Source organism: Tachypleus tridentatus, chromosome 1 (assembly GCF_004210375.1).
Source record: "Tachypleus tridentatus isolate NWPU-2018 chromosome 1, ASM421037v1, whole genome shotgun sequence".
NCBI lineage: Eukaryota > Metazoa > Arthropoda > Merostomata > Xiphosura > Limulidae > Tachypleus > Tachypleus tridentatus.
The window spans coordinates 129,355,287-129,371,214 of NC_134825.1; the positions used below are offsets into that span (position 1 = coordinate 129,355,287).

The following is a 15,928-nucleotide window of genomic DNA, read 5'->3' on the forward strand; positions in this document are numbered from 1 at the left end:
TTTGATTTTTTTTGTTAAGAGTTGCACACGAAAACATCTACACCCACATTGTGCTTGATAGAAAAACTAACAAACTATTTCCAGGCCTTAACGAGTAAGTACTGTTTGGCGAGAGAAAAAAAAAGTGGCTTTGCTAAGGCTGTGATAATTGGTTTAATTAGAATCACATGAATACGTGTATACCTTGATCATTTAATCGCAGAGCTGTTTCGAAATTGCTACAGGTCAATGGTCACATCTTGAAAATGTAAATATATAATAAAATCTTCGGTGATAGTGTTGAGAGAAATATTTTTGTTAGTTTTGTTAAGTTCCTTCAAATGAAAAACACTGTGTTCAATCTTACATTAACAAACTTTGAAGTGTATAGCGTGTGAATGTGTTACTCACGTATGGACAGAAAAACGTAATGGATCAATATGTGGGCTACCATGTGGCCACTCAAAGTGCGAGTTAATGACGGAACAATGCACATGAAATACGAAGTTATAAGTTGTAACATCCACCCACCTCCCTCACATACCTCTGTTGTATTTTAATCAGTCGATCATTAAAGTAGCACAGGTATATGTGAAAATAAATATAAAATAAAATAGCAGTCATTCGGTCATATTTATTGAAAACTGTTTAAAATGCAATCTATTAAAGTAAACGTAGTTAGAACTACTTTGTTACAGTTAAGTGACTTGTTTCCTTTCGTCAGCAAAAGCTTTGTGATTTTTAGAACTGATTAGGCGGTCTTTTTTTTTCTCTACGTTACGAATTCTTAACTTTTTCAGGCCTATGAGGTTAAAGCCTGAGCCACTGTGAACAGTAACTGTAGTCGCCTTTTAAGAGAAGAAAATCTAGAACAGCCTTTTGTTTTGGTGGTCATCTCTTAGGCATTGTTGTTTTTTCTTCTGAGCCATATAAACAACTTGAGTCGGCTATTTCTATTGTATAAACCTCAGTTGGTTACTTGGGATGGAAGGGTTGTCATATGAGGAGATATTAAGATTCTTGAAAAATACGTTAGAGGGGATCTGATTGAAATATTTGAAGACTGCGTGAATATTAGCTGTTATTTTTACATCAGTATTTTTCATACTGAACAGCGAGAATTATGCAAGTTGGGGACAAAAATATAGATTTAGGCAAAGTAGAAGCTCGTATTCAGTTAAGACAACTTTATTTTTCAAATAGCGTAGGTGGCCTATGGAATGGGCTGCCTTCGGACAGTAAATTTAAGTGAGTTTAAAAGGGAGTTTGGTAGATATATGAATGATAAGGGTTAGCTTTAAATTTTAGTTCGGCTTGGGGGATGGGACAGCCGAGATGGACTTGAAGGGGTACCTTGTCCGTAAACTTTATGTTAAACCTAGATCACTTACTCTACCCTATGGATCTGCGTCAAATACCATTATCATATGAATTTGATTCACCCATTTTCTGCACGTGAATCTAAATTAAAGAATCCTTCCATGTAAATCCGGATAGTAAATTCCCACCTGCGAGAGATTTCCATTTTATAAATCCGTTGAAGTACATTCTACCCGTCTGGAGCACTTTAATTACATGTTTAACTACGATGCCCAGAAAGGGTCGTATATTAAGTAGTTTTGCATAAATCTAAAACTTCACGATTATAACAGGTTATATGATCATCAATTGAGTTGTTTCTCTGCGAGGAAACTTATCTCGTTATTAGATGACTACTGTGATATATCGTGCTCGAGAAGTGGGCGTGGTTAAGTTTACATTTATCCTGTACACTTTAGTTAAAATATTCAACACTTATTTCAGATAAACAGTCTAACGCTAGTTGATCTATTCTGCTCTTCGTGTTTTCATAAAACATTTGTCTACAACAATTCCAAGCAGTATGCTGGGTTTGTCTGAAACTTTCAAATAATATAGCATTCAGCTTGATACAGAGATGACTGATTGGTTATAGATTTCAGAACAACATTTTCGAGATGCTTAAAAGAAAATGTTTATTTTGAGATAGGAGATAACGTTTGGATAGAGAAAAGTAATTGACTATTTTTTTTTCCCTCTATATTCCTCATTTTTAGAACATTGCTCAAGCAGAGACCTTGTATTGATAGGTAAACTTCAGTGTACATTGCCTTAGTTGAAAGTGAAAAATGTTCAACAAATCAGCCATATTTGAAGTGTTGTGACAACGAATTTGTGTTCCCTGATCTATTGTTACTCTTGTCGTTCGACTTCCAGAAGAGTTAGAACTCTATAGATTGCATATTTTTCCAAAACGTCGATTTGTGTGATATTGAAATTAGTAGTCTGAATGGGCTTCTTGGTTAGGCGGTCATTCAACGCCGAAAAAGGGGGGGGGGGAGAAGAGAGGGGGAAAAAAACCCAAAAACGCCACCGTATTATTTCAGACGGTTCAAAAAGTGTCGATTTCATATTGTTTTTTTCAGTACAGTTTGGTATTAGATATTCTCCGGATAGTCTGTGAACGTGTTTAGCTAGTTGTTTTCATCCTCGGGTTTCTACAGCTCCGGAAATGGTGTCAGTGCGAATGAAAATAAAAAGTAAGCATTGAAATATATGCATAAGCTCGTGACGACTTTCCACGTGACTTGTACTGCCAGGCTTGTTGCCATGGTAGCTACAGCAACACGCCCACATTCCTGTTATAATATGAGAATACAAAGATTTTTTTCTCTTTTTTAATGTATTGCAGCGGCTAGTGAAGAACCTTGGTTTGGATATTTATCAATTAGGCATATTCACAATGTTCAATAAACTTATGCTTTTGTGTGATTCGTGTGTTAATAGAACCTTGTAAAATTCACAATTTACACAATGTTTGCTCGCAAAAATGACCATCCGGGTTTAGATGGAGGGATTTTGTAATCTAGTTTGTTTTTTAATTTCGCGCAAAGCTACACGAGTGCTATCTGCGCTAGTCGTTCCTAATTTTGCAGTGTAAGATCAGGGGAAAGGCAGCTAGTCATCACCACTCACCGCCAACTCTTGGGCTACTCTTTTACTAACGAATAGTGGGATTGACCGTCATATTATAACGTCTCCACGTCTGAAAGGGCAAGCATATTTGGTGCGACAGGAATTCGAACCCGTGACCATCAGACTACGAGTCGAATGCCTTAACCCACCTGACCATGCCGGGCCCGTTATTATAATTAACTGTACATGTACGCATTCATTTACCTAAGTCAACCAAAGACCATCGTATTTAATTTAAACTGTCGTTAGGTCAGTTATTAACTACGGTTAGATGTACACACACACACACACACACACACACGTGTTATGGTATTACATTTCTCATGCGTGCTTTATAAGTAGTGACCATTAATTAAGCATAGTGGATATGTTGGAAAGTATTATTTTTGATAGTTTTAAATAGATAATACGGCGATTAACTCGTGTTGCAATGCGTTAGCACAATTCAGTATAATAGCAAATTCTTAAAGGTTATTCGTAACACATAATTTCGTTAAATGAAACTTTATAAATAGGTCTCGATAGATGCCTGCTTTTTGTGTGTATTCGTATACAAAATTATTCCAGCTCGTGAAAATAATATAAAAAGTTATTGTTTATTATGACATTTTGGAATATGCTCTAGGACGTATAACCAGTAAATACTTCGGCTCCACTGTAAAACTGTATTAGATGACGAAACTGCAGGCTGGGCTTCTTTGAATGTTGTGTTAACTTTTAATGAGCACTGTGCATAGGATTAAAGAATTGACTAGTTAAACAGCAGCGGATAATTTTCCAGGTTTTAGTTCCATAATTTGAAGTCGAGTATATGTGTGTGTGAGGAGGTAAGGAGTTTAGATACTGTAGTTACTAGGCTCTTCTCGTGAACGTTACTGGATAAATCACGTCCCTTTACGGGGGTTCCAGTAAGTTCCATTGTGTGTTTCTAAAGCATATAAAGACATAAAAAAACGTAATAATAATAAAAGGAATAATTCTAGTTTATTAAAAACGGCTAACGAGAACAACCATTGTTATGTCGTGAAACATTATACAAATGTTCAAAGTATACGTAAACTAGAACTTCCTATGTTTGACAGATGGCTGTGACCATTCATAAAGACAAAACATAACTGTATGCATGACTGTCAGCTTCATAGATGGTAGGCTACTTTAAATTCATTGATCCGAGTCGCCTACAAGTTTGTACTCGAACTGACGAGCAGGCGTTGTATTGTCTGCTTGTCACTTAGAAACACCAGTTAAATGAAGCTTTACAAGGGGTAACTGGTTAAGTCACCCACACCTGTATTGATGGGTATTCTTGGACCCCTTTGATTATCTACTCCGTTGAGGAGTTTTCCGTGATTCACGTAAAGTTCGAAGTAAGTGTCTTCAATTCGCACCATTCCCCACTTACGTTATTAATGCACGTTCTTTTGTGTTTCGACACGCAACTGATTAGTGCGTATAGGTTAGTTGCTTTTTTTTTTTATTACATCCACTCCAAAAACAAGCGAAACGACTTGGAGTGTTGGAAGCAATTTAAAAAATTAAAATATTAGCGAGTTTTTATTATTTCTCACTTAAAAATATAGTTTAAATAACTACAGAAATGGCTGTATCTTTTTGGGAAAGAACGTAAATTATGCTGCTGTTTGATGGGAAATAATTTTGCAAGATATTAGTTATCTAGCCGCTATATTAAGGGCAGGCAGTTAATATATGTGAGGGGATTACTGTTTTTTCTTATAATATATGTTGTTTCTTAATTGTAGACATCTGTTAATAATATTAAAAAAAGTAAATTGTTCAAGAAACTGGAATGGACTTAAGTAATTCTCTATCAGAGTAACTTACCGATTGTCTACAGCTTTGTTCATAGTTTTGCAGTTTATTTGTACTCCCGCCTCAATTATTGATCAGAATAATACCGCTAAATGTGGGTTGTAATATATCTTATATAAATATCTTAGACTGTTAGCGCAACGTTCGGCTATTGTATATTGAATGCGTAAAAACATTTGATAACAACGTTCCAGCAGACGATGTCGGTGGTCTCTGTATATATATGCGTGCGTAATATATATCACAACGGCGAGTGCGCGTGTCTGAAGAAACTTGAGCGCATGATAACAACCACTGGTAATGCCTGGATTGTCGTAACCAGGAGTTAGTAATTATAACTGGCTCTTCTCTACCAGCATATTGTTGAGTGTTGTAGTCATCATTGTTTGAAACAATTTTCTTTAACAATGAGTTACATGTATGAGTTGATTCGAGTCTGATATCACCTAAGGGTTATTGTTGAATTGTTTACTGGAGGAAATTGCAGTACGATTACTCAACCAACACTGCAAGATGCGCTATTCAGATTACGGTAGAAGAAATGGCACACAGTAACCTTGGTTGTTATCTACTAAGTAGGAGGGAAAAAGGAATGTTTTAACTCAAATTAGCACCTACTACCTGTTTTCTACTATGAACATCTTAGCAACGGCGCCGGATGGTCGCTCTGTAGGCTAGAACACTATCCCCCCCCTCGCGTCTTTCTGTAGTCAAGGGATTTGGTCCTGCGATAAACGTTTTTTACTAGTTTGTGTTATCAATGGCCCAGCATTTGAAGGCGTTATTAAATCAAAAGTACACTGTTTAAATGTAAATTCCTTGACCTATTCCCGTCTCTCTCTCTCTCTCATAAAAGTGTGTATGGTAGTCTAGTTACGTTAGCAACACAAGAATGTTACAGTTGATATCATTTAAGTGCCGTCAGATTAGTAATTGTATGTGTGCAGTGGGTGTGAATAGCTTGTTTTCAGTGTGATACTGTATGTATTGAGCTGGTATTCTCGAGTTTGGCCAGTTTGCCTTAAGTGTGAAATTGTATGTGTACAGCTGGCATTGTTAAAGTATGTTTCGTCTTGTATCGTTTGTAGGATTTGAAAAACCAACCTATAAAACATTGTGTGGACACCACCTGTAGAAGTTTTGGCTTCTGTTATGAAGAAGCTGTTAAAAATGTACTTTGTTTCTGGTGGTTTTTATTCAAGAAACTAACATTTCACAAAGTAAGTAATGCTGTCTTTGAAGACAGACGACAGAAAATACTTTCTCAAATCTTTACGCCTGCCTAATGATCTATTGTACATGTCTGCTTAACAAGTTTTAAGTGTACAACCAACTTCGAAATTCATAACCACTATTATCGAGTTTTAAAACTTAAAAAACGAAACGGTGAGCGTGAGGTTTATCAGAGTGACCGCCAGGTTTGAGTGGAGAATTGATTTTTTTTTTTAGAGAAGATGTTTAAAGTTGGTGGTAGGTGGCAGCACCTTGAGTGCAAAGGCTGCATCATGATTAATATGTATTACACTCTACGTTCTTCAGCAGTTTTGTGAAATGAACGTTTTACAAAATTATGGCGTACAATTGAACATTAATACTTCGAAAGACCTAGGTGGGGTAAATGTCAAGAATCAGTAATATTACGAGACAGCTTTTAGCAAAGATTTTTAACTTTGACGCCTGCACAATTAGTATTTATCTGGGTAAGTTCTGTATTTCACTTTCAGTTCTATAAACTTGTAGAGGAGGTTGTTGTTTTTTTATAATTGTATTAAATTATATTTACGAAAACAAGTTTGATACAAGAGTAATTTTTTACGTATAATTTAAGGAATTGCATATTTTTTAAATCATTTTATAGAATATTTGATTGGTTCAAATAGAAAACTACATCTGTCGTCCTGATATTCAGACTCTAGAAATCTGATTTTATTAAAATTGTAAAGCTACGCGAGGGATATTCTGAAGTGAGCCCCCCAGTGACATACAACACTAGAAACCGGGTTTTGATACCAGTAGCGGTAAAATAACAGCCCATTGTGTAGCTCTGCTTTTAACTACAAACTGTTCTGACGTGTTAGATTAGCGGGAAGGCAACTAGTCAACACCACCTGCCGCAGACGTTTGAATTACACTTTACCAATGGATAAACAGGATTGACCATAACGTTATTTCAGCCCCACAGCTGATAGGAGAAGCATATTCATTCCTTATCCATAACAAACTATGCCACATTTACTGCAGTTTTTCGGTTGCACGCATTAAAACCTCAAAATCCATAATAGTACTTTTTTCCAAACACGCTAATTGCCCTTAGAAACAAGTGTTAAATTAAAGCCACAAGGAGCGTCTTTACAATCAAAACGTGGTACCTGCACTTCACTGTATTAAAACATTTTAACCTGGATTTTTAATAGGTTACAGAACGCTGTAATTCAAAATATGTGAAACTGTTCGAAAACCTAAGGTTCAATCAAACTTGAAGCCAGTGTTTCTACCTTGATTGAGACAGATCTTCAATAGCTCTGATGCAACGTTGCGTATTCTCGCGGTGCGCGACGATTTTGTGCTTCACGTCATGATTCTAGAAGCTCGCCAAATATGGTAAAACTCACTCGCTACAGGATGGAATGTGGGGAGCGTTTCGAGTACCGGCTCAACCAGCACAAGAAAGCTTGTCAACAAAGTAACGAATCTCAATAACCAGCTATTTATACAACGTTACGTAACCGTTGGAGATTCCCTAGTTAGACCATTTTATGTACTAACTAATCATTGAAATTTAAAAATCATGTTTTTTTCTAAATAGGATTTGTAGGTATGAACAAAACGGTTCACTATTGGTTTAATAAAAACTACTCATTCTGTTAAAATGACGATAAAAATTAATAAAAATCTGCCATCTGCTTGGCTTACCTTGCATTCAAACGGTTATCTCTGATTTTTAACTTAAACCGTAAGCAATCACAACTCCTCGGCTCCCTCAGTGGCACAACGGTCTGTCTGCGGACTCGGAACGCTAGAAAACGGGTTTCGATACCCGTGGTACAGATAGCTGTTTGTGTAGCTTTGTGCTTAACTACAAATCCCCATTCATGACACCTATCCAGACAGTCACAAGCACTCAAGAATAGATAACATCTATTGGCAAGTCATTGAACTTGTACTCTCTAACCGCAGAAACCTATTAACAAATAACGCCTACTGTTTCAACCACAAAACCGATATTGGTCGGCCACAGGTGTCCAGTAACAGATCACCCCTGCTGGTCAGTTTCAGAACTTGTATTGGGCAACCACAATTACTCATTACCAAATAACATAAACTAATTTATCAATTTTATAAGAATGCTATTCAACATAAGTTGCCAGTAAAGGTAGTCACCGAGGATGTGTAGTAAGTAAAGTGATATACTGCGTAAATTATAAAGAACGTTAACCTGATATGGTCTGGTGATTTGGGTATTTAACTCACAATCCGTTGGTCGTGGGCTCGAATCCCCATTACCAAATATGCGTGCTCTTTCAGTCGTAAAGACATAATGAGACGGTTAACCCCACTATTCATTGATAAAGAGTAGCCCAAATGTTGACGGTTGGTGCTGTTGACTAGTTGCCTTTCATTTATTAAGGACGTCTAGTGCACGTAGCCCTCGAATAGCTTTTCGCTAAATTCGACAAACAAATAACGAAGCCTCAATAAAGAAGAACGAACCAAGTTGTAGTAACAACATTTATTCACGAATGAACTGTTTTTGCACGACCGCTAAACCAGTTTCACGTTTCAAATGCCCAAAGTTTTCACCACTGTTACCAATGTATGTGTAATATCTGTTGACAGTCATGAAGAAGAGTTTGTTTTGTTACTTGTGCCTTCCTTTTCCTGTACGGACGAGGAAGGGGTGGTCATTTTGTCCTATCCTGTAAACAATGTTAATCAACAGAGACCGGCTTTAATTTCTTAGTATATTGTTCTGTTTCAAGTTTGAAGCAGTAAAAATGGGCTCTTAGTAATAAGTAGGCTTTCATTTTGTAACTTTTTTTAATGCAACATCCTAGGAATGGCAATCTTTAGAAGCAACAACAACTTTAACGAAGGATAGCAGTTAACACAAAACCCCACGAGTCTGAAAATATACAAAGTATAATAATAATATTAATTCTTGGTAGTAAAAAGCGTGAATACACACTAGAGAAATTGACTACAAGGTTGATATTTCTGTGATGTGATTTAGTTTAAGGTGGACGGACGTTACATTTTCACCCGTGTGTGTTTGTGAGCAAGAACAGCGGAATAGATTTTGATGAAAATTCGTATACATTTGGACTATAATCCACCTTAAAAGTGATTAGTTTTTGAAGGGTCAAGGCCACAGCAAGATCATGAAAACCCAAACATTACCTTGTGTCTGTTTTTTCTCTATAGTTCAGTCATAAATAATTACATTTTGATGAAAATTGATGAACATACGTGTAACATTATTTCTCATTGTCCTGCCAGAATTGGTCTGTGTACATGGATAATGACGGACATATGGACAGATTTTTCGTGTTTTTTATTTTTTTTTTAAAGTCCGAATACGACCAACGCTGTTTGGCGAAGGTGTGCGCTCTACTGGGTGCCTCTATAGTTTGTATTTTCTTTATTTGGCTGTATCTCTTGTCTTCTTTCATTCTGTCACAACATGAAACGTCAGGTTCCAAAGAAAGGAAAGACGTGTCAGTTTTCAACCCAGTAGAACAAGGCTTTCATCAAAGAACTTCTTGATTAACTGCATCCCTTTTACTGTTAGAAGATCCAAAGAGTTGTTTCTAAAACAAACTAAATCATGTGACCGAATATCAGTTGGATCTCTTTCAGTTTTTTGAACGCTTTCTTACAAAACATGCGTCACACTCACAACTAATATAAACACTAAAGAGTGCATATCAATAGAAACTTTAATCGATTGCAGTTTTTCCACTTTAGTAGAAAATCTATCTTACAACATTACCTTAGTTGTTGTTAAATTGTTTAAATTTTATACAACAATTAACCTTCCTAAAATTCGTATAGGGCACGAAAAGTTTCTTATCCAAAGTATGTGACCTCCATGTTATTAAGAAGTTATATTTTATGTACATGTGTATGTACATCTTCACAATCTTAGCGATATTTGTATACAGAATTTATTTAGTTCTAACAGCTGTACATATAATTTGGACAAAAAAAAGTGTCAAAGTAGCGTCGCTTTTCTATGACACTTTATGTTTAGTGTACACCGTGAAATACTTTAACAAAACATACCTTGCCATCGAAACAGATAAATGAAAAGTTCGATAACACAGCGATCAGTAGTTACGTGGAGACTCTAAACAACTACTGTTGCTATGGTAAACGCCATTATGTCCCGTGTTTGCAAACGTAAAGAGTACGCGAAAGGATATAATACGTTGCCAATCCTAGTAGTGTGTCGTAAAGAAAAATGAAACTTTTTGGTTTTGTTAAAGGTTGCCCTAGTTGTCAATAGACGGAAACAAAACATAATATTTTAAGGCCTCTCTAACCACATTTATACGTTAAGACCTGAAGGCCGATTGTGTAAATCTATGGCTATGTGACAAAAACCAGATGATCAATAACTGACACATCCTGCAACGACCTTAACCGCATTACATACACAACACTCAGGTAGTACATACTGTCTCAGGAAGTGTTACCATGGAAACCAATGAGTTAAAATCCCATTGGATATGCAGGTTAGAGCAAGTGAAATAAAACTGATTAACAACGCTAAGCGGAATTTGTGTGTACAGAGCTCATGCTCATAAGCTTAATAGAATGACAGCTATCATTCGCATGTATATATATGTGTATGTGTAGTATTGGAAATAATTATTGAATCAGTGAATGTAATGCATTTATTATGGGATTGCTCCCCCTCTATAATATGTAACTAAACTGCAACAGAGAACAGTCACATGTTGACCAACCAATCAGCCGATGTCGCACCAGCACTGTCTATCAAAGTACAGGTATACCGTTCCCAGCAGTGGTGTGGTGAATAGAGATTGCATGTGAAAAAATTATAAAAATCAAGTTTTGGTCGGCATGTTTCAGTACTGGATGTACAGAATTTCTATAAAAGAGATTTCTGAAACTAGTATTGCTGATGCTGTTGATAAGAGAAGCAATCAGGATAAAAAGCCCGAACTCTATAAAAGTGCTGCTCAGTAATTTAGCACGTATTCTTTAGGTGATACAAGATAATCCAGTAGAGATCTCGTTAATAACTTTGCTGTAAGTAACGTTGTAATTTTATCCTCAGGACAGAAAGATGCATATTGAGGAGTTCCTTCAAATGAATGTGTAGCTGCTGAAAAACTATTGTATGGGAGAGATAACCAGACCAGAAGAACTAAATGGGCACCTGATTTCAAATAATGGTTTGAACAAACTGGAATAGAGTCGTCTTTATAGTTGAATTCAAGTTCAAGTTGTAATAAACAATAAAAATTTGTTTGTTTGGCAGAGAGAAGAATGGTACGTATTGTTGTAGTCAACTTGCATTATCTACAGTGAACCATGCTGTGGGGTACCAGTACCAGAGCTAGATGGTTCTCAATCAGCGGTGTCGGAGATTTACACAGTATTGATGGCACCTTTAACTGCTGACATGTGGAATGCTCGTATGGAAAGTGAGAAAGTCATATGGCCACCAAACTATTGCTTTGGATTGTGAGAAGTTAATACAAAACATTCGGAACAATATTTCACAATCGTATATTGTTGATAAACATGTTGCACAAACACAAGATGTGCTACATTGTTTAAAGCAAATGCAAAGTACTACCGTGTTTCTCCGATAATAAGACCTACCCATAAAATAAGACCTAGTTAAGAGTGGCAGGAAGAGGAAAGAAATAAAAAAAAAAATAATTTATTAATTAGTTTAATAGTTAGTTAATTAGTTTGTTTAAGTATTAATCAGTTAGTTTAATAGTTTAATAATAGTTTGTTTTAAATGGTTAGTTTAATAGTTTTTCTTTGTAACTTCATTTTTTTAATATATCAAAATAAGACATCCCCCGAAAATAAGCCCTAGTGTCATATTTTGGAGTGAAAATTAATATAAGCCCTGTCTTATTTTCGGAGAAACACGGTAGTACATTGTTCTATTATTTTGTATTTTCTTTGCTAACAGTGTTCGAATATTAAGTTGAACAATTAGTAACTACCCTTACATTACCACAGTTACATCCAGTACAGTATACACATGAAAACAGTATAAAATAGTTCACCAAAGGATTTTATGAAACCAATTTAGCAGATTGAACCGACCAGACGCAGAGTCGCTGGTTATATAAAACCCAGTAAAAAAAACATTTCATTAACTTTGAAATTTCATAACTATCTGGGCTCTGTACTCCTTTTTCTCCTGCGTTTAACAATGACATCAGTAGTACCTCGAGAGGTAAATAAATATTAATGTTTACTACACATATGTATTGATTTGCGTGAAATTTTGAGTTCTGTCGGCTTTATGGACTACGTTAAAAACATGTTCAGTGACGTATACTGTGGGTAGAGCCCTGGAGCCGATACATTTATCCCGTCACGATAGCTGTTAAGCCACGTCCGTTTCTTTATTGAATATTAAGCATTAATACGAACTATTGGCTCGTTTTTAGCGTGTTTTAGGATTAAAAATACTCATAAAAGTATAATGTACATAGATTAAAAAAACTGTGGCAGAGTGTGTCAGATTTGTGACAACTCTTTTTTTGCGCAGTCTCTGAAATGGCAACATAAAATATACTGATTGCAGTGCTAACTGTTGAGCTATAAAAATACAGCTGGGATTTATGTGTATTAAGTTATTATTAGTAGTAGTGTTGTAAGAGAGAGGGAGAGATCCTGTGTATGGTGTTTTAACACTGAATCCCATGTGTTTCGAACTGATAAAATTCGGGATTTGAACAAAAATTTATACCTACCCTCTTTTTTCGCAACCAACTTCCATATGATTTTTACCTTTTGAGGTTACAAGTGACCAAGTTGCAAACAACAACAAAACTGAATCACTTTTGTCTTTTTCAGTGTTTCTTGTGATGTGCCCTGGTGCTTTAAGCTTAGAATAAATAAAGTAAATTTAATATTTCTGCATGTATGTCAGTTGTATTGTTAATTATCGTACCCGTTTGTCTGTATTAACGTCCTTTATATACGTATTTGCACGTATCTATATGGGTCATTCCATGCCAACTCACCTAGGGATTCCCAGTTCATGTCAGATTTCCTTGAAAAAATTAAAGCAAAAACTTCATTTTGGTTTATTCAGCCATGTAGTACAACTTTATGATTTTGCGTGGCTGAATAAACCAAAATGAAATTTTTGCTTTAATTTTTTTCAAGAAAATCTATGAAATGAACTGGAAAAATTTTTATGGGTGAGTTGGCATGGAATGATCCATATGTTAATAATTAGTATTTAGAGGCGGATCCATGATTTTTGACAAGGGGCGGTGTTCTTCCACCTGACATAAAACCTTTTGATAAAAGTTCGATTCACTTATTAAGCCTGAAAGTGTTTTTTCTCCCTCATAATTCACCGGAAAGGATGACGTTATCCCTCAACCATTCTTCCTTCTGTTAGCCAGTAATATGTCTGCGTTGATTTAATTGCTGTAGTAATCTGCCAGTATTCGGGAGGGTGGTACCCAGGATATTTTGTAAGGGACGAGGAGATATTCCACCAAGTCATGAAACCTTTTGTAAAAATTCACTGTCTTTATTAGGTATGATAGATACCTATGGTTGTCACCTCTCAAACGCTTTACCCCAATATTTGCCAGAAGTATTAACATTATGAAGGCCTATATATCAATGTTCGTGTAATCATATGAACTTGTGGTTCCATTATTTTGTCCCATAGGTGCTTTTTTTTTTTTTTTTTTACAGCTTGCCGTTTTGTTTTTCTTTGTATGCTTCTATAAAGCATATAAATGACGAACACTACCTTACCCATATCTATCAAAGATCGTTTGTTTTGCTTCTTGCTCGTTGAACGAACTGCGTGGAATGTTTGAAACAAACTTCGAAAGATGCTTTTAATGTATTTATTCATATTATTTGAAACACGAGCCTTGAATTTCACTTTCGCAGTTAGAGGTTGATGTTGTGCTGTATTGGGAATTTATAAGTATATTAATTCTGTGCTCTCTTTAGAATACAACAAACCAGGAATATACCGTTCAAATTCTCATTTTAACAATTGTAAAGTTGATCTCTGTACATAGTCCACTTCTTTCTTTAGGCGGTGCCCTTATGAACAGTGGATACCCATCTAGAGATACTGTGTGTGTTTAAAAAGAATAGGCCTATGTATATATGTTTCGACGGCTTCCATGTAATATAACTGACGCAGTAAATAACGTGTTATTAAAAAGCCTTTCATATAATGTTTTAACTTAGAAACTGTACCATTTTAAAGGCGTTATAGTAATGTTTGTTTTGACTGGTAGAATTTTAATGCCAAATTGAAGGAAAGGAGACATCTTCAGAAAAGATGCCCATGGGTCCAATGTGAATTTAATGCAGCCCTGTGTGCTGAGGTGTTAATAATTTATTCGCTGTCCTGGGGTGTCTGGGGGATAAATTGGATGTTTCAAGTCTGACAGACAAGTTGTTAATTGTTGGCGATGGACCCTTCACGTGTATAGATTTTGTTTTTCATTAGATGTAACACGCGGGCACATGTGTATCCTAGTATGTGGTCAGTTGCACATGTTCTGAACTGATTATCAATTTATCTTCTCTATCAAATATATACTGGTGGGAAAGTGCAACTATACCATAGACTGGGTTGTTTCATTGTTTGGAAGCAGTCAACCACACAACTAAGTTCACTTTTCATGTTTTTATTGTTATTTTCAAACCTGGAGAATACGTACTACCATGGTAAATGTATATTATTGCACGAAATGGCCCAATTCTTATCGTTAATTTCCACGATTCTATTATGTATACATAAATATAAATTGTAAAACAGTAAGTTCTGCTTAAAAGATTTACTTTCCCTACTGTTAAAAAACAACAGCAACCTTCTTTGTTCTTGTTAAATTCTCATGTTTAGTTTAGTCGAAAGCGTTCACGGTCTTGTGATTCGTTTACAGAATGGTGGGCTGTTTCCGGTTAGAGTGGTGAGATTACTTCCGGTGAAGCTTTCGGTGGGAATTATTCTTTTTACACATGTATTTTGTCGTCATGTTGCATCACTCTATTCTCGCAATTTCGAAAGTAGTTATTTGTCGCCCTTTGACTTTGTATTCTAATGTATGCTTAAAAGGAACTTTGTCATAACACCAGTTATATAAAGCTAACTATGAGTAGCGCCAATTATACGAGGGGCAGGAGGGCTATAAGCTCAAAGGGGAGTATCAAATGTAGACATATTATTTTCTTTTGCATTTGTTGTGTTTCTCGACTTGTTTGTATGTGTCTCCCAATTAAACAAAATGTGGCACACACTCAGCTTAGCGCTGCAAATTATATAAACAAATAAAATATTCAAATTAGGTTTAACTTCTTCTATTTTAGGCCAATAATCGTCTTATTTTGCTTTCGTATGTCATTAATTTTTATTTCTATTACAGTCAGGGACTTCAAAAGACAGGAGTGGCCCGAGTTTCTCTTAACCTTTGAGAGGGCCTGATTATGTTGCTGTTTTTTTACTTTCAGAAATCATAGAACTTTTAACTGAAAAGATTTATATGTTCAGCTCTATTGAAACTGGTTCCATCAAAGATTCATTGAAATCCTCTTGCTAGTAAACTACCAAACAATGATTTATAAGCATAGTGAAGTGTTTTTATGTTGGTGAACATCGTACAAGTTTCGACAAGAACATTGGTTTGTTTTCTTTAGGTGTAACAATAACAAATGTTCTGTCGAAACGTAGTATGTTCGTTAAAATAAACCACTTTATTACGCTTATAAATCGTTGTCTGTCAGTTTATTATTATATTATTGTACCGTGCTTTGTTCCGTACACAAATGCTATTGTTATTATGATATATATGCATAACTTTTTCCAACTGTTTGTATATATATCTCTTTATAAGTGTTATGCATTATTCTTTTCTACCTC

The 15,928-nt window shown here is 35.7% G+C and overlaps 1 protein-coding gene across 17 annotated transcripts in view; it reads left to right on the plus strand.

Moving 5' to 3' along the window:
• The window catches only part of LOC143223520 (plexin-A2-like), a 224,718-nt gene that overhangs the window by 66,086 nt on the left and 142,704 nt on the right, over positions 1-15,928 (plus strand). The window contains exon 1 of one of the 17 annotated variants that reach the window (XM_076451661.1): positions 6,296-6,503. The exons of 15 other annotated variants lie outside the window; for them this stretch is intronic. The gene's annotated coding sequence lies outside the window, so the exon portion shown is untranslated. Of the gene's footprint in view, positions 1-6,295; positions 6,504-15,928 lie in introns of those variants that run through there. One more of the 17 variants, XM_076451718.1, reaches the window with a different exon arrangement.